At 47.5% G+C, this 20,053-nt stretch overlaps 1 pseudogene; it reads left to right on the top strand.

The window, feature by feature from the left end:
• Positions 1 to 19,600, top strand: part of LOC118669433 — a 36,469-nt pseudogene extending 16,869 nt beyond the window's left edge.
• The last annotated feature ends 453 nt before the right edge of the window (positions 19,601 to 20,053 follow it).

The following is a 20,053-nucleotide window of genomic DNA, read 5'->3' as shown; positions in this document are numbered from 1 at the left end:
GGAAGAAGGACATTGGAAGCGGGAGTGCCCAAAGAGACTAGCAAAGAAGGCGCTGGCACTCCAGGAAGATAGTGATTGAAGAAGTCGGGGCTCGGATCCCCTCCCCGAGCCTAGGGTAACTCTTAAGGTGGAGGGGAAGCCTGTTAACTTTCTGGTAGACACAGGGGCCCAATATTCAGTTCTTAAGAAACCACTAGGACCAGTCTCCCAGAAGACCTCCTGGGTGATAGGGGCAACGGGAAATGAGCAATATTCCTGGACCACCACCCGGACAGTTGATCTAGGCACGGGAAGAGTGACTCATTCCTTCTTAGTAATACCCGAGTGTCCAGCCCCCCTTCTGGGAAGAGACTTGCTAACTAAAATGGGGGCTCAGATCACTTTCACCCCACGGGGGCCGACCCTGACCCAACATGGAGAGCCAATTACTCTCTTGACACTCCAGCTCGAAGACGAGCATCGGCTGTTTGAGAGTAATGTCCGAAAGGACGAGAGGATAGCGGGATGGTTACAGCAATACCCCAAAGCTTGGGCTGAAACCGCGGGGATGGGCTTAGCTACCGAACGGCCCCCCGTGATAGTAGAGCTTAAGTCCACTGCAACCCCGATTGCAGTACGACAGTACCCCATGGCAAAAGAAGCCTGGAGGGGGATCAAGGTTCATGTCCAACGCCTCCTACGCCTTGGAGTCCTCGTTAAGTGCCACTCCCCGTGGAACACCCCACTCCTCCCGGTAAAAAAGCCCGGAACTGATGACTACCGACCGGTGCAGGATTTAAGAGAAGTCAACAAGAGGGTACAGGATATTCATCCCACGGTCCCCAATCCTTACAATCTCTTAAGCTCTATCCCTCCGTCCCATGTGTGGTATTCAGTCCTAGACTTAAAAGATGCCTTCTTCTGCTTAAGACTGCATCCTGCCAGCCAGAAAATTTTCGCCTTCGAGTGGAGAGACCCAGATTCGGGAATAACGGGGCAGCTGACTTGGACCCGACTTCCGCAAGGATTCAAAAATTCCCCCACTATCTTCGATGAGGCTCTTCATCAAGACCTGGCTGCTTTCCGTGCTGACCACCCGCAAGTCACCCTTCTCCAGTACGTGGATGACCTTCTCCTCGCCGGAGCTACTAAGGAGGACTGTGAAACAGGTACCGGGGCCTTGCTTTTAGAGCTCTCCCGCCTAGGATACCGGGTCTCGGCCAAGAAGGCCCAGATATGTCAGCGGAGAGTGACCTATTTAGGATACGCACTAGAAGGGGGAAAGAGGTGGCTCACTGAAGCCCGAAAAAGCACAGTCACCCAGATTCCCAGACCGCAGACCCCCCGGCAGGTACGCGAGTTCCTGGGAACAGCTGGATTCTGCCGCCTCTGGATTCCAGGTTTTGCAACCCTAGCGGAGCCCCTATACCCGCTGACAAAACAAGGGAACCCCTTCGAGTGGGGGGAGACTCATCAGAAAGCCTTTGACGACATTAAAAAGGCTCTTCTCTCGGCGCCGGCATTGGCCTTACCAGATGTGGCCAAGCCCTTCACTCTGTTCATAGATGAAAGAAAGGGAGTAGCCAGGGGGGTCCTAACTCAAACCTTAGGCCCCTGGAAGAGGCCGGTAGCCTATTTATCCAAGAGACTAGACCCAGTGGCTAGGGGGTGGCCAGGCTGTCTAAGAGCAATTGCAGCTACTGCCCTGCTTGTAAGAGATGCGGACAAACTTACCTTGGGGCAGAAACTAACTGTGGTGGCCCCACACACTCTCGAGAGTGTTATCCGGCAGCCACCGGACCGGTGGCTATCCAACGCCCGGATGACTCACTACCAGAGTCTCCTGCTAAGTGAAGATCGAATCCGCTTCGGGGCTCCGGTAGCTCTCAACCCAGCAACCTTACTACCGGAAGTAAATCCTGAGAGCAAAGAAGTCCTACACTCATGCCGTGACATTCTGGCAGAGGAAACAGGGCCGAGGAGAGACCTCAAAGATTCCCCCTTGCCAGAGCCTCAACTCACCTGGTACACGGATGGAAGCAGCTACCTCTATGAAGGTAAGAGGGTGGCGGGAGCGGCTGTGGTCAGCAAGGACCGGACTATCTGGGCTAGTAGCTTGCCCGAAGGGACTTCGGCCCAGAAGGCTGAATTAATTGCTCTGACACAGGCTCTCAGGCTGGCAGAGAACAGCCGGGCTAATATTTATACTGACAGTCGTTATGCTTTTGCCACTGCTCATGTGCACGGGGCTATATACCGTCAGAGAGGTCTCCTCACCTCAGCAGGAAGGGAAATTAAAAATAAAAAGGAAATCCTCGACCTCCTAGAAGCCATTCATGCCCCCCAGGAGGTAGCTATCATCCATTGTCCCGGCCACCAGAAAGGGACCTCGGAAACAGCTATAGGAAACAGGAAAGCGGATGCCGAGGCAAGGCAGGCCGCTCTAGGGCCCCGGCTACTCGCCCTCGCTGTTGGCCCCGCAGCACCACAGCCAGAGACCCTCCTCTACACCCTAGAGGAGGAAAAAGACCTGCTTAAAAGGCCAGAAAAATACCATAAGGACAAACTAGGAGTGTGGAGAACTGCAGGGGAAAAAATGGTAGTACCAAGGGCGGCAGCCACTGCCTACCTCCAACAACTGCATCGCCTTACCCACCTGGGGGCCAAACACCTCAGCTCCACCAGCCGGGCAACGGGACACTATGTCAAAGGACTCGATCGCCTTTCAGAAGAAGTAGTTAAGCAATGCAAGGCGTGTCAGCTGGTAAATGTACATTCATCCCAGGTCGGGACCGGACACAGACTCAGGGGAGACCGGCCCGGGAGTTACTGGGAGGTGGATTTTACAGAAGTGAAGCCCGCCCGATACGGTTATAAATATCTTTTAGTTTTCATAGATACCTTCTCAGGTTGGGTAGAAGCCTTCCCTACCAAAAGAGAAACTGCAACTGTGGTCGCCAAGAAGATCTTAGAAGACATCTTTCCACGGTTTGGAATTCCTAAGGTAATTGGATCAGACAACGGTCCAGCTTTTGTTGCCCAGGTAAGTCAGGGAATGGCCAAGATACTAGGGGCGGATTGGAAATTGCATTGTGCTTACAGGCCCCAGAGTTCAGGTCAGGTAGAAAGAATGAATAGAACATTAAAAGAGGCTATGACTAAATTGTCCTTAGAGACTGGCGTGGCAGACTGGACGGTCCTCCTTCCCTTTGCCCTTTTCCGCGCGCGAAACACCCCAGGCCCCTTGGGGGTGACACCGTTCGAGGTTTTGTTTGGGGCCCCTCCGCCCCTAGCCGCTGACCCTTGGTCCGTGCCCACAGACACTCACACCCCTCAATCCCTGCTTGCCAGGCTGAAGGCCCTCGAGACTGTCCAGAAGGAGGTGTGGACTCCCCTGGCCGCCCTCTACCAACCAGGAGAACTGCAAGTCCCCCACCAGTTCCAGGTCGGAGACTTTGTGTACATCAGACGCCATCGGGCCGCTAATCTCGAGCCGAGGTGGAAGGGACCCCACCTGGTATTGCTGACAACCCCAACAGCGGTCAAGGTAGACGGTGTAGCTGCTTGGATCCACGCCTCCCACGTCAAGCGGGCACCCCCATCAGACGACACCGATCATGGATGGACTGTGGAGAAGACAGACAACCCTCTCAAGCTACGGATTTGCCGCCGCCCTCTTCCTGCTGAGCCTGCCGCTGATAAGTAGCAACCCCCATGCCCCAAAGAGACTAACTTGGAGGGTAATGTCCCCCCACACCGGACAGACGGCCTGGTCGGTCACCAATATAGCACCTAAAGGGACATGGTGGCCAGACTTAACGCCAGACCTCTGCGCTATGGCAGCAGGATACAGACTATGGGACCTCCCTGAGAGAACAGTAGAAGAGACTAAAGCAGGTATAGAGACCCGAGCTTACATAGGAAAAGGAAGAGATTTGCAATTTGGAGTTCACTGTAGTTATCTGGGGGCCCGTGAGCGTCTTACGATGACCCAATTCTATGTATGCCCCAAAGACAGGCAGGGACATAGAAAGAATTGTGGATCTGAACGAGAGTATTTCTGTGCAGAATGGGGATGTGAGACAACTGGTACTGGATATTGGATCAGAGGGCCCCCCGAGTGGGACCTCATCCAGGTTCGGAGAAATGAGAGCCAAACCTCCGGACATAGGGGTTGGGTTAACGCCCTGAATATCTCCTTCACCTCAGCTGGGCGGTCATACGACCTAAACAAGTGGCGCTGGGGAGTGACATGGGGGATCCGGCTGTATAAGGACCAACATGATGATGGCCTCCTTTTTAAGATAAGATTAGATGTACAGGATTACAGGCCACCAGTTGCAGTAGGACCCAACACCGTCTTGTCCAGCCGGCAGCTCCCCACGAAAGAAAGGCCTCTTGCCACCACCACCGTGGCAGGAACTAGCCCAGCCTCCAGGGAGGAACAGGCCAACCCCATAGAACTAGAGACAAACTCAGGTCAGAGGCTATTAGGCTTGGTAGAGGGGGCCTTTAGTTCTTTAAACATGTCCAAGTCTAACCTAACTGAGTCTTGCTGGCTCTGCCTAACTACAGGGCCCCCCTACTATGAGGGCATAGCCTTCCAGGGAAACTATACCAACACCACCAGCCATGACCACTGTTCGTGGGGACAGCAGGGGAAGTTGACCCTTACTGAGGTCTCAGGGCAAGGCACATGTATAGGACAAGTGCCAAAGGACCGCCAGCATCTCTGCAAGGAGAACCTGGCATATCCCTCCTCTGCAAGCTATTACTTAGTGCCCCCAACAGGGGGATGGTGGGCCTGTAGTACGGGACTTACTCCATGTTTAGCAGCCCAGGCCTTTAACCGTTCTCAAGATTATTGTATCCTTGTCCAACTAGTCCCCAGGATCATGTATTATCAAGCTAATGCATTTGAAAAAGAATTTGACTCCTATTCTCCTTCCCATCGGGATAAACGGGAACTTGTTTCACTGACCTTGGCTGCTCTCCTAGGTCTAGGGGTCGCGGCAGGAGTAGGAACAGGGACAACAGCCCTCATTAAAGGCCCCACCTATACTGAGGAGCTCAGAGCTGCTATAGATGAAGACCTCAAGCATATAGAGCACTCCATAACTAAACTTGAGGAGTCTCTAACCTCTTTGTCTGAAGTAGTCCTACAAAATAGGAGAGGACTAGATCTCCTATTCTTAAAGGAGGGAGGGCTGTGTGCAGCTCTCAGGGAACAATGCTGTTTCTACGCTGATCATTCAGGGGTGATAAAGGATTCCATGTCAAAACTTAGGGAGAGATTAGAAACTCGCAAAAGAGAGCGAGAGGCCAAGCAAGGCTGGTTTGAAAGTTGGTTTAACAGCTCACCGTGGTTCACAACCCTGATATCCTCTCTCGTGGGACCCCTGATCATTTTACTCCTCCTTTTGACATTCGGGCCATGCATAGTAAACCGCTTAATCGCCTTCATCCAGGACCGGATTAGTGCAGTTCAGGTAATGGTCCTCCAACAGCGGTATCAGCCTGTACCCTCAAACATTAGCCTGTAGTTCCATGATTGGAACTTCCCACAAGAAAAGGGGGGAATGTAAGGCCGCTGAAAACCCCCCCCTTCCCCCTGGACCAGCTTTTCCAGTAAGCTCTGGTTAATGTAAAGATTAAAGAGAACTTCCCCCTCCTGACCTTTCCCGTAAAGCTCTGGCGCCCTGATCTGGTCATAGCATAGTTATCTTATCACTCCTCGGGATCGGCCTGCGCATACCAGACCACCCTGGCCCCTTAGGAAATGAGTCAACTAATAACAAAGACCTGTCCCTGTAAAAGATGAGTTATGAGTTAACTGGTAACCCAGTTCCCTGTTTTCCGGCCACCTGCGTGTGGTTTTTGCCTTTATAAACCCGTGTTCTGCAATTGCTCGGGGCTCCAGTCAGCAGCACTTCCTTTGTGTTGTTGCCTGCCTGCCTGAGAGCCCCTGCGCTGCGCTTGTAATAAAAATCCTCTTGCTCTTGCATCAAGCCTCGGTCTCTGCGTTTGACTTGGGGTCGTCGCCTCCTCTGCTGGACTCTCCGGGGGTCTTAGGGCCCAACAGGTGGAGGGTACCTCTGGGATTGGATAAAAAGTAAAATGATAGATAAATGCTTCTTTTATATAGGTGGGCATAGTATAGTTAACAGTCAACAATTAACATGATAACAGTAACAATGAGGGAATTTGTGGTCTTTAGCCCTGGTGCCATTTGTTGTGCCCTGAGGGGTCCAGAAAAAGGGAAGTTACAAGTTACCCTGACATTCCACAGGTATGTTATCTTTTTTTAAAAAAATATATTTCATTGATTTTCCACAGAGAGGAGGGGAGAGGGACAGAGAGTCAGAAACATCGATCAGCTGCCTCCCGCATGCCCCCCACCATGCGCAACCAAGGCACATGCCCCTGACCAGAATCGAACCTGGGACCCTTGAGTCTGCAGGCCGATGCTCCATCCACAGAGCCAAACCGGTTAGGGCAGGTATGTTATCTTATATGCAAAAAGACAATAGTCTCTGTAAAGATCGAAGTTGATTTTTGTTGGGGGAAGATACTGGCCTAGGACATGACTACCCACTACAAACTGCTTTTTTAATGAAAAGGTTTCCATTTCAGACCGTCCTTGTGGTTACTTTAGGTCTCTGAGTTTGCAAGACCCTCACGCAGGCCTCTCGAGCTAGTCAGGTTAGCACGTGGCCCCTTTCTGTCCACAGTGGTATGTGGATTGTTTTGAGCTAAGAGCAATTTTAGTTTCAGGCTCAAGAGAAACTTCTGCCCCTCCCTTTAATTACCTAGAAGACTTGAATGATGGTCCTTGTCCGTAATAAGGGATGGTCAGAGATAACCTTTTTGACACACCTTATATGACAGGGAGAACATTTATTTACTAAGTATCTGCTCTTCTTATCCTGCAATGACTCTTTGCAGGCCCCAAGGCACCTTCCCTCTTCCCTAGCTCAGGGTGTCTTACAGACAATGTTCTGTCTCTGTCTCTGAACCTCTCGTGTATGTGGGATTTCCATGTATATGTATTAAATTTGGTTATTTCTCTTGCTAATCTGCCTGGTGTCTGTGTGATTATTAGACCAGCCAAAAGAATCTGGAGGGTAGAGGGACATTTGTTTCACCCCCACAAGTGAAACTCAAAGAAGTGGTTAGCTGGGTGTGGGGGGTGGGGTGAGGGTGGGGGGGATGTTATACACCATTTTAACAAAGGAAAGAAGAGGGCTTGGGCTTGATGGGATGAAAAATTGTGGGGAAGTGACGAGGAAATATATGAGGAAAACCAGTGGATGATAAGGGGTATTTCAGTAAGTTTTGTTTGTGCAGATTCATCTTAGTGCTGATGCTGTCTCTGGTGATGAGTCATTCTTTTCCTGGGAGACGGGATACCTTCACGAGGGAAATGTATGGCCTTTTAGGCAGAAAAGAGGGCAGAGAACTTCCTGCGCCTGTTGATTCTCAATCGCCTTCACCTCAAAAACATGCTTCTGCTAAAGTGGATGTTTGGGGATAGCATGCCCTGATGCCCTTCACTTCTTTTCCCTTCTCTTTTTATTTTGAGAGTACGTTTATTAAAGCTGGGGACAGTGAGACAAGGAAGGGCCTAGGAGAGAAGAAGCAACTGGAGAGAAGGGGTGGCGGGGGGCTGCTTGGGCTCCCTAGAAATGTCCCGGGAAAGAAGTGAGCCACGGGAGAGTCACAGAAAAAGGGGGCCTTGGGGACAGGTTCAGGGGGTTAGCCCAGGACAAGCTTCCACTGCCCATTGCTCCCCTGGTTGCAAGTCTCCTGGGGTCCCTTAGAGGTTAGGAGATGCGGGCCTGTGGAGGAAGATGTGTAATGTGTGTGTGTTGGGGGCGGGGTTCAGCCATGCCCATTCTCCCACCTTCCAGTGCTGTAGAGGTGAGTTTCTTCCCCCACCTTTGTTCTCTGGGGACCAGCAAAAGGTGTCCCTTCTAAGGTCTTAGGATCTGAGCAGACCTAAGAGGCTGCCTCATGAGGCTGTGGCTGGTTTAGACTTGGCCAGGCTGGCTGCCTGCAGGAAAGAATGGCTTCCGGAGAACGCAGAGGAAGTGGGAGCCAGGGGCTTGCTCAGGCCCACCCACAACTCTGCAAATCCCACTGCTGCCTTCTGTCCTCTTCTCCTCCCAACATGGTCAAATCCTGTCAGAGGCTCACGGAGAGCAGCTTAGAAAGGGAAACGGAGACCGGGAGGGAGTGGGAGGAGGGCAGCGAGACATCTGCTCCTCCTTTTTTCCTTCTTGCTGGAGGCAGGACGCCGGACTGACTCAGGGGAGCGTCTCACACCCCATGTTATTTCCCCCATGAGTGTGAGCAGAACCTGTGAATGTGAGGGAATATCACTCCTGTGATGAGGTCGCTACTCCACTGACCTTGAATTAAGCGGAAGGAAGACCATCCATCATGGGCTTGCCCTGCTCAGGTGAGCCCTTTAAAGAAGGCGACACGTCAGAGAGAGCCTCTCTCGCTGCCTCAGGAAGGAAGCAAGCTACTGTGTTGGGAGGGGGTCTCTGGAGGGGGCATGTGGCAAGGACCTGGGGCAGCCTCTGGGAGCTAAGAGTGACCCTCATTGCCAACAGCCAAGGGAAAAGCAGGGACTTTAGTCCTACAACTGTGGGCAACTGAATTCTGCCCATAATTCGAGAGTTTGGAAGAGAATCCTGAAATGGGTGAGATCACAGCCCTGGCTGACAAGAGGCCTTGATTTCAGAGGGGTGAGACTGCCAGAGGGCACGGGCGCCTCACAGAAACTGTGAGATAGTAAGCTTCTGTTGTTTTAAGCTGCTAAGTGTGGAATTTGTTATGCAGCAACAGGAAATTAATACAGGCGTGTCCATGGGCCTTACTGTCATCCTGGGTGCCTCCATTTTAGAACATTCCCACTAACCCCTGGCTTTCTTCTTAGCCAGAAAGAGCAGGAGAGCTAAAAACCCACAGAGAGCTGCCCTCCCCCCCCCCCCCCCCCCCCCCCCCCCCCCCCAAAACCCCGACATGGGATCTGCTGAAAGGTCCCCTCAGCCCAAAGGAATCTGCCATATCTCCTGCCTGGCTCTAGTGTCTAAAACTCACCAGTACTCTCGCGGCCAACAATTATTCATTGAGTGCTTTACCAGTTATCTATTTTCACAGTCATGCAGTATAATAAATTACACAAAAACATAGTGAGCTAAAGTCATAACTAGTTCTTGTTATCTGTGAGTCTGTAGGTTGGCTTTTTGGTTTTTGTGGTCTCAGATGGCTCATTATGAGTCTGAAGTCCGCTGTGGGTCAGGTAAGTGGTTCTGCTCCTCTTGACTGGCACATCTGGGAGTCAGCTGGCCATGGATGGCCTCAGCTGGGCTGACTCAGCTCTGCTCTGCGTTCCTCTCACATCCCCTCAGCAGACCAGCAGGGTACATTGTCATGACAATGGCAGGACCCAAGAAAAATAAGCCCAGTTGTGCAGGAGGACAAGTGGGAGTGCGTATGTGCTTTCCAAACCTCTGCTTGCAGTCATGTTTGCTAACATCCTATTGGCCAAAGCGGGCACACGTTGACCTCAGACACAAAGTGCCAGGGGCCTATACAATTACAGGAAGAAAGGAGGCCATTGAAGCAGTCAACATGCCACAACTGCCAAATATACACAGGCATTGTCCTGGGCTCCGAAAGGCAGACTCTGAGCATAGCTGGCAAGGCTCTGTGCAGTGAACAAGGGCAGTGATCGCCTGAAATAAGATTGGAGAAGCAGCAGGACCAGTGACAGGAGATTTGGATTGTTTTCCAAGTGTGATGGGAATCCACTAGAAAGTTGTCATGGGGGTGGGGCGACCATGTGATCTGATTGTGCTTTTCCCTTTGGCTGTTACATTGAGAGTGGGTGAATGTTAGGGAGACAAGAGCAAAGGCAAGGAGATAAGTTAGAGGAGAAGGGAGGGGAGTTTTTTGCACTGTGTTTGGAGGCGGAGCTGGTAGAAATTACTGAGGCTTTGGATGTGGAGATTAAGGGAGGAGAAAGAATCAAAGTTTCTGGCTTGAGCAACTGGGTGACCAGGGAGGTGCCACTTACAAAGACCGAGTAGAAGCACAGAACAGGTTGGGAGGAGGGATCAAGAGTTCAGCTTTGAATGTACTGGGTGTCCCGGTTAACAGTGCAGATACCGGTTACTAATGTGGATTGACCCTTTACCGGTTAAAAATTCGAATTTTGTAATCAAAGAAAACACGATAATTTCAAGAGAAACATCAAAAAGTGCTTTATTCAAAGTAATGTCCATCGCTAGCTACACATTTCCCTCATCTTTCAGGTAATTTGTGGATATTGTCCCAATAGAATTTTTCTTGTTTTGAGGCAGACCATTCAGAGACCCAATTTTCCACATCTTCGTATGTTTTGAAGTGCTGCTCAGAAAGTGCGTGTGCCATTGATCGGAATGTAATCTGAAGGGGCCTTTGAGGAAGGCAATCAATCAATAAATCTCTCTCACATCAATGTTTCTCTCTCTCTCTCTCTCTCTCTCTCTCTCTCTCTCTCTCTCTTCCCCTCTAAAAGAAATGATATATATATATATATATATATATATATATATATATATATATAATTACAGCTTGCTCATCAAGACTTTCAATACCCTTGCCTCCAGGACCCACCAATCTATTAAGTCATAAATTCTGCCCCACCCAACTAGTTTTCTGCCTTGCAAGACCCAACCTCTGGGTAAGTCTTCTTTCTGAAGTTCTAGACCAGTGATGGCTAACCTATGACACACGTGTCAGAGGTGACACACGAACTCATTTTTTTGGTTGATTTTTCTTGTTAAATAGCATTAAAATATCCTATCTAATAATAGACAAACAGGGTAATTGACCGTACCTTTGCTACGCCTCCCATCGGCTAATCAGCACAATATGCAAATTAACTGCCAACAAATATGGCGGTTAATTTGCATACGTAGGCTCCAAGTGGCGGAGCGAAGATGGAAGACGGAAGGTGGCTCCGGCCGGGGCTGCGAAGACAGAGGACAGAAGGCGGCTCCGCCCAGAGCGAAGGCCTGGGTCCCGGTGCCGGAGGAAAACTGGTGCTGGCAGTGAGGAGAAGGGAAGGCTTATTGCATGAATCTCTTCATGCAGCAGGCCTCTTGTATAAAATAAATATCAAAAATATAAATCTTGCCGAAACTGGTTTGGCTCAGTGGATAGAGCATCGGCCTGCGGACTGAAAGGTCCCATGTTCGATTCCGGTCAAGGGCATGTACCTGGGTTGTGGGCACATCCCCAGTAAGAGGTGTGCAGGAGGCGGCTGATCGATGTTTCTCTCTTATCAATGTTTCTAACTCTCTATCTCTCTCCCTTCCTCTCTGTAAAAAATCAATAAAATATATTTAAATATATATATATATATAAATCTTTGTTTTACTATGGTTGCAAATATCAAAAAATTTCTATATGTGACACGGCACCAGAGTTAAGTTAGGGTTTTTCAAAATGCTGACACGCCGAGCTCAAAAGGTTCGCCATCACTGTTCTAGACCCATATGTCCAATGGCCAGATTGTCTCACAAGCATCTCCCACTTAGTACAGTCACATGTTGCTTAGCGACTGGGATATGTTCTAAGAAATGCATCACTTGGTAATTTCATCATTGTGCGGACATCACAGAGTACACTTACACAAACCTAGATGGTATAGCTTGCTACATATGTAGGCTATATGATATAGCCTCTTGCTGCTAGGCTACAAGCCCATACAGCATACCTATAAAACAACACAAGATTAAATCAGGCACCAAACACAGAGCATTGTCTTCTTTCCAAAGCGATTTGGCCCTGCAGTCGGTGTTGATGGTTGACCTGGAGCAACCCATGACTTCGTGCGTTTGGGATTCTCAAAATAAATCCACTTTTCATCACCAGTTGCAATTCAATGCAAAAAAAGACTTTCTTTCATGCCGTTGAAGCAACATTTTACTGATGACTTTTTGGTTTTCCATTTGTCTTCATTCAGTTGATGTGGCACCCATTTTCCTTTCTTTAAAATCTTTCCCATTGCTTGTAAAGGATCAGAAATAGTTTGCTGAGCAATGTTTAATCTTTCTGCAAGTTGTGTTTGAGTTTGACACGCATCTTCATCCAATAATGCTTGTAATTGTTGGTCTTCAAATTTTTTTGGTTGACTTGAACCAGTGGTTCTCAACCTTCCTAATGCCGCGACCCTTTAATATAGTTAGTTCCTCATGTTGTGGTGACCCCCAACCATAAAATTATTTTCCTTGCTACTTCATAACTGTAATTTTGCTACTGTTATGAATCGTAATGTAAATATCTGATATGCAGGATGTATTTTCATTGTTCACGACCCACAGTTTGAGAACCGCTCAACTTTAGAGCCTTATCTTTTTTAGGAGCTGATATTTCCCGGAGCAAGCAGATGAATTATTTTTGCTTGGTCCTAGTATTATAACACTGGGACAGGAAAGTGTGTCCATTCAGTTCTCATTAAGTAATGGAGTATCCTCAGGCCAGAGCTTTTTAAAAATAAAACGAAACTATTATATTGTGTTTATTCTGCTGGGCAGTTCTCAGTACTTTATGGATATTAACTCATTTAATTTTTACAACAACTCAGTGAAATGGTCACTGTTATTTGCCCCATGTTGTAGATGTTACCCTTTCAAACACAAATTAAGTAGCCTGTTTGAGGTCACACAATTGGTAAATGGCAATGAATCTGGGCCCCAGAGTCCAAACTCTTAATCTTTCTCTTGTTTAGCTGCTTCACTTCTGTTTTTTCTCATATACAATGAGGGGGTTGGCCCAGATGATACTGGCTGGGAATTGGGGGGAAGGGGAGGTATAAAGAAAGAATCACTCATGACACTTGTGAAAGTTGGTAAGGCAGACTTTAGTCAAGATGGGCTATTACAATGGTGTTTGGTAGTAGGGGAAAGATCCTGCTCAACCGTGAACACGATAAGGAAAAGTAGAGATTTATCACCCAGATGTGGGTGGGAGGATGGGATCAGTGGGTAGAAAATTACTAAGAGGCAGGGTCATGCTTTGCTTAAATGACAGGCAAAACAGGGTAATTGACCATACCTTCCTGCCTTATTGAAGGCAGGCCATAGTGAAAAGGTATCAAGGTGGTCAGACAACAGTGGGAGGTTTCACTAAACCGACTCAGCAGGATTCTTGATAAAAGTGGCAATACAAAGATGAACTGCAAACCCAAAAGTCAGGGCCTAGTGGAGAAGAGAGTTCAGAGGAGTCTGACTAGAGTTTGGTCAAGGAAAGAATCTTTGTTAGGAGGAAAAACTCCCTCTACCATCTGATGTTGAGAGGTCAGGGCCTGCAGCTCCCGGGCAGCAGCTCCTGACTGAAGAGAAGATATGGAGTGGGCGCTACCTTCTGGCTTAAACGAAAGTGATGTTGAGTTGAATTCTGAAGATGAAGACACATTAGACTCTGGACTTCACTTACAGGAAGATAAGAAAGATGGGACCATTTCAAAAGCAGAGATCTCAGATTTCCCTACAGATGGACTAAAAACTAAAGCAGAAGCAAATGTAAATGCCTATACAGAGTTTTCTTCTGGAATTCCCTTTCTTATGTGGAATAAATTTCAAGAATTCATAAAAACACTGTGAACTTCAAGATTCATAAGGAAAAAAAAGAAAATGCTCTAGAAAAGGTAAATTGAAGAATCTCATAGTGGGCAGTCCTCAAGTGAAACCCAGTGAAAGGAACTAAGAATTTTAGAGTCAATGGCAGGTTTGAACTTACTGTTAAAAAGGAAAATATTGAGCCCTAGCTGGTTTGGCTCAGTGGATAGAGTGTTGGCCTGTGAACTGAAAGGTCCCAGGTTCGATTCCGGTCAAGGGCACATGACCGGGTTGTGGGCTTGATCCCCAGTTGGGGACTTTCAGGAGGCAGCCAGTCCATGGTTCTCTCTCATCATGGATGTTTCTATGTCTCTCTCCCTCTTCCTTCCTCTATGAAATCAATAAAAAAATATATATACTTTAAAAACCACACAAATGTATTTAAAAAAAAACTATTGAGAAGTTGGGCCTTGAAAAGAGCATAAACCAGGCTATGGATGAGTAAAATATAGAGAAGACTGAGGAACTGAGCCACCAACTATCTACCCAATAGCTTGATGTAAAAATTGCCAAAGTGATTGCCTGCCACAAATTTGTAAAAGTCCAAAGGGAAGCTGAAAACTCACAGGTTGTTGGGGGGGGGGGAAAGAAGAAACTTGCATGGGGAATTTGAAGCAAAGAAGAGATGAGAAACCAAAGGCAACATGGGATATATGTCACTTGCCAGAGTTCTTAAAGACATTTATCTGAGTTTTTACTTGAGTCTTCAATTGCTCAATTTACTGAAAAGATTTTACTGCTTATGTTACATACTAGGGGCCCAGTGCACAAAGATTCGTGCACCGGGGGAGGGGTGGGTCCCTCAGCCTGACCTGCACCCTCTTCAATCTGGGAGCCCTCAGGGGAGCCCTCTCCAATCCAGGAGTTTCTGTCTGTCTTTGCAATCATATGAGCGAATTGTCTGAGACCCCAACCCAGTTTGGTTTGCTGCTCACAGCATAATAGAGGCTTTTTTTTTTCTTTGCTTCATTGGTGGAGATTTCCTGGAAGTTTTAGGATATCTTCCCTTTATTTTTCCTAGACACTCTGATTTTACTGATGTCTCTCACCTTTGCTTTCTCTCCATCCCCCACCTCAATAGTAACTTGCTCCAGGCTCACTCTGCTCTAGTGTCTAGGAAATCCGTCTGCCACCAGAACTACAATTCCCAGCATTCCTGATGTTCCCCGCGCTCTGGGCTTCTGCTTCCAGTCCTGGGGCTGCCACCAGAACTACTATTCCCAGAATTCTTGGTGCTCCCCGCACTCTTGGTTTTCCCTTCCTGCTCTGCCTCCGTCCCACAACCTCCCAATCTGCCAAGTCCTCCAAGCCACCAGCTCTCCCTCTCTGCTCTCCGTCTGGTGGCTTGGGGAGCCAAGTTCCCCAAGACACTCCACTCTCCGCCGGCTATCCCGCTCTGGTCTCTGCCCGGCACCTTGGGGGAGCGACCAAGGAGCCACGTCCCCCCAAGCCGCTGGCTCTCCCATTCTGCTCTCCACCTGGCGCCTGTGTATCCAAATCAGCCTGCCATCTTTGTCAGGTTAATTTGCATACTCACTCCTGATTGGCTGGTGAGCATTGCAGAGGGACGGTCAATTTACACGTTCCTCTTTTATTATATAGGATGTCAGGAAATTGATAGAAGTGGAAAAATTAAGCATAAAATTTGAGAGTTAATTATCAAACCTTTTCAATCTTTTTCTAAAGAGTTCTTTCTTTTGAAGTGAATGGAATGAAGTGTTCTGTTATTTATACAAGGAATCTAAGTACATATACAGGGAAGAAATAGGATTTTATTTAGTTAGTTATTTATACAGTGTGGGGCAAAAGTAGGTTTACAGTTGCTCATATAGCAAATAATACAATAACACAATAATAAATACTATAAGAATAAACTGTTTTGTGTACTGACCTACAGTATAAAATCAATTTTACTTTCCATCCATTTGGTATAGCACAACCAATGAGTTCATGTACTTTCTTTTTTTAAAATATATTTCTTTATTGATTTCAGAGAGGAAGAGAGGAGCGAGAGATAGAAACATCAATGATGAGAGAGAATCATTGATCAGCTGCCTCCTGCAGAGCCCCCACTGGGGATCAAGCCGCAACCTAGGCATGTGCCCTCGGCTGGAATCGAATCTGGGACCCTTCAGTCCGCAGGCTGACGCTCTATCCACTGAGCCAAATCAGCTAGGGCATTCATGTACTTTCTTATCTATACTCAGTGTAACTGCACTTTTTTTTGGAATTGTGTTTTTAAGATTGGCATTTGTTTATAATGGATTAATCACAGTGCAAGACGGTCTCAATTGATATTATCTTTACAAGTGACTATTTTAATGTTACAAAAGTAATCTTTGGTTCTTTATTGGATGCAGAAGAGTCGATACTTCACAGTCACATAATAAAAGCAATTGATTTATTTTTGTGTACCTTCAGAGAAAATATCACAGAGAAGAGAGAGAGAGAGAGAGAGAGAGAGAGAGAGAGAGAGAGAGAGAGAATGGGGCAGTTTATTTACGGCTGGATCACATTCCCATGGGCATGCTCTGTGAATGACTCAAAGGAGTGGTTAGAACAGAGGTTCTCAATCTGTGGGTCACAACCCCTTTGGGGGTTGAGCGACCCTTTCACAGGGGTCGCCTAAGACCATTGGAAAACACATATATAATTATATATTGTTTTTGTGATTAATCACTATTGTTAACGTAAAAAAAACCATTGAAACCTGTAAAGAATTTTTGTGAGTTTATTTGAGCCAAACTGTCAACATATGCTGGGAAGTAGAACCTCAACGAATTGAGATAGTGCTCCGAAGAATAGCGGGGTTACAATTGTGTTTATACATTGCAATCAAAGGAGGGACATAGGTGGGTTACATGAAATTCATTGGTGACAGACTAAAGGAGGTGGGATTAAGTGAAGGGGGGGGGGGAACCTCTAGGATAGGATAAAAAGTAAAATGATGGACACATACTTAGGTGGGTGCAGGATCAATTAACATGATAATGAAGGAATTTGTAGTATCTGTCCTGGCGCCCAGAACTTTTGGCTGTGCTCCAGGGGCTCCAGAAAAAGGGAAGTTACAAGTTACCCAGACATTTCAAGGGAATGTTATCTTAGAGGCAAAAAGGCAAATGGGCTCAGTAAAGATCAAAGTTGATCTTGTCAGTGAAGATACTGGCTTAGGACATAACTGCCTACCATAACTGCTTTTAGTCAAAGTTTAATTTCAGACCATCCTTTGTGGTTATTTTAGGTCTCTGAGTCTGCTAGGCTGCCACGCAGGCCTTCCCTGAGCTTGTCAGGTCAGCGTGTGGCCCCTTTCGTCCACACTATGTTTTAATTATGTTCAATTTGTAACAATGAAAATACATCCTGCATATCAGATATTTACATGACGATTCATAACAGTAGCAACATGACAGTTATGAAGTAGCAAGGAAAATAATTTTATGGTTGGGGGTCACCACAACATGAGGAGCTGTATTAAAGGGTCGCGGCATGAGGAAGGTTGAGAACCACTGGGTTAGATCTTGGGGCTCGTCTAACTTAGCTGGGAAAAGTGATGGGGAGAAAAGGCTCCTATGGGAAGAACAAATAGGTTTCTTTAGGGAAGACAAGTGGGTTTTGGGGAGAACAAAGGGAGATAAGAATGTTTGCTTCTGTAGGTGCATGTGGTCTCTGTCTTCAGAGCCATAAAATGTCCCTGGAGAGGGGAGTTATGGCACATGTGCTCTTGTTCTTTCTCCTGGGAGCAGACTCACCCGAAGGAAGGAATTTATGGCAGTCCTCACTTCTCAGAAGTTTTTGCTTTTAGTTAGATAAGAGATGTTTTGAGAAGGCTTCTATCTGCTTCTGTTGACTCTCAAATGTCTTCAGCTTAAAATAATCTTTATATCAAGTCTGGGGTTCCAAGTGGGTCCCCATAGGGCTTATCCAGTTCCATCTTTCTTTGGTTCACCATGAAATGGCAAATGACAGCCTGAGATATGTTGCAGGACCAAATGCTGGGGCCACAGCTGGGGGGCTGGGACCTGAAGAGGCTGTTCTTTGAAACTGAAACTCTCCTGATGGGAGGGGGGGGTGTGTTCAGAGGAGGGGCTGGGCTGGGCAGGAACTTCCGTCGAGCTCTGAGGCTTTTTGGATTTGGGTTGGTGAAGGGAAGTGGGCAAGAACATTGCAGGGGCAGAAACAGCACCAGGAGGGAAGGGATTTACACTTACGGGCACACAGTTTATGCTTGGCAGCCATCTATATTTCACCTCATTCTGTCCTCCCAAACCTCCTGTTGCCAGTTCAAAGTCCATGCGCCCCACACTTCAAAAGGCCAAAACTTAAGATGTCAGAGTTTGGAGTAAGGGAATGTTTGTTATCAAGAAGGCACCAACAGAGAAGATAGGAGCCTTGATCCTCAAGTCCATTTTTAAAGTATGGAGTTTAGGATTCTTTTATATCAAGGGGAGGGAAAATGGGAAAGGCTGTTTTTATAAAAACCCAAACCTGAAACACACACACACACACACACACACACACACACACACACACACACAAGCCTGAAGCTTTAAAGATTAGCACGTCTAAAGAAGGAGCTATTGTGCCCTGGGCAGTTTTGCTAAGTGGTTAGAGTGTGTGATTCCCCATCCAGGGCACATACTTCCCTTTAGGCACTTTCTTGTGCTCCATTATGCTCTGCTTGGGGCTCTCACCCCTCCCAGCCATTGTCCTGTTATTCTCATTATAGGTCTCATGATTAACCGCCTTAGGCTTCCAGTAAACCACCTCACCCAGTTTCCAGTGGACCTTCTACCCCTGTCCCTCACCTGCACCTGGTCTGACCGGTTACTCTGACTGACCCTTACAAGAGATATAAATATCCCGTTCCCCCTACTCTACCTTCTGATGCCAGTTAGGTCTCAGCCTTTCCACTAGTGTAACTGGGCAATCAATGGGTCCTTACTGCCTGTCACTACTTGAGCCAATTAAGCAGAGACAGGGTTGAATCATGTATGAGCATTTATTCCAATACTGCTGGCAGTACAGGAGAGCAGCAGGTCAGCCGCAAAAGTCTGCTCTGCACCACACCTTAAGCAAGCTGCTTATATTGAGTAGAAGGACAAAGATTACATGGGGAAGGAGGCAGAAGGGTATGCCAGATGGACAGCTTACAGATATGGGGATTTGCAAAGGCCTGCAGGTATGCAAAGGCTGGGGGTCTTCAAAGGGCTGCTGGCTCTGGTTTCTACAACAAGGTTGTTAATCTTTCCATGATAATGGGCAGCTCCCATTTGGAGAGGATGGGCCGAATTTCCAGGTGAGCTCCCAGTCCCAGGTTCATTCTCTCTAGAAATCAATGGAAAAAAATATTCTTGGATGAGAATTAAAAAAAAAAAGAAAGCGCTATTATGAAGGCCCTGGGAACAAAGAAGTCTTGAATAAGATGGAGCCAGAGCAACTGAGCATTTCACTCTGTTAACAACCCTGTAAGGTAGATATTAGTTGAGTCCCATTTATCAGATTTGGCAACCAAGGCACAAGTGCAAGCAATCGATCCAGGTTGCCAGAATCAGTAGGTGAGGTCGGCAGGATTGAAACCAGGTCTGTATGGCTTCAAGGTGGGGATTATCCCAGAACAGTGAAGACAACGGGCAGGGATGCAGTGAGCTGGGAAGGGAGACTGTGGCCAGACCTTGGAGATCAGAGGCTGAGACCATATTCAATGTCAAAGCGCCACTCTAGTCATTAGAAAAGCACCTGGCAACTCCACCCAGGATTTCTCTGAGAGCCAGAGACAGGCTGGTGCTAGTTCTCCCAATACAGGTGTTCACTGTGGTCTGAGGTAATATGGAAGTTCCCAGGAAAGCTAGCCACAAGCCAGAGAAGAAGGTGGGGAGTGGGGAAGGGGAGTGCCTCCAGGCTGTGAAAGCCCTCTGGCCTGTCTTTCCTCTCTCCAGGTGATCTAGGCCCTGCCCATCCCCAGCTGGTCTCTCAGAGCACCCACCACACCGTGGGCACTGGGGGGTACACAGGCCCCTTTTGCTATCGGCCTCCTTGCTGCTGGAAAGGCGGGCTGCAGTTGACATCTCCTCCTACCTGGCTGCCACACAGTTCCTCCCCTCCTTCTTTCTTGGGACTGAGAAAATGAAAATTAACAAGAAATGAGAAGTTAAAAATATGCCCTGCGATTCATTGGGCTGGGATAACAAAGATAAGGCCAGCTACCGTGTAAAACAGGAAACACCATTTTCTCCCAAGGACAAGCTGCAGCTGCAAAGTGTCATGAGAACTGCTTCTTTCTTCCTTTTAAAATTGTAATTGAATGTATTGGGGTGACACTGGTTAATAGATTATATGTTTCAAGTGTACAATTCTATAAGACATCGTCTGTATTATTGTCTTGTGTTTTCACCACCTAT

Source organism: Myotis myotis, unplaced genomic scaffold (assembly GCF_014108235.1).
Source record: "Myotis myotis isolate mMyoMyo1 unplaced genomic scaffold, mMyoMyo1.p scaffold_m19_p_14, whole genome shotgun sequence".
Lineage (NCBI taxonomy): Eukaryota > Metazoa > Chordata > Mammalia > Chiroptera > Vespertilionidae > Myotis > Myotis myotis.
The sequence above is the reverse complement of the archived record's forward strand: the minus strand, read 5'-3'. Positions and strand labels throughout refer to the sequence as shown.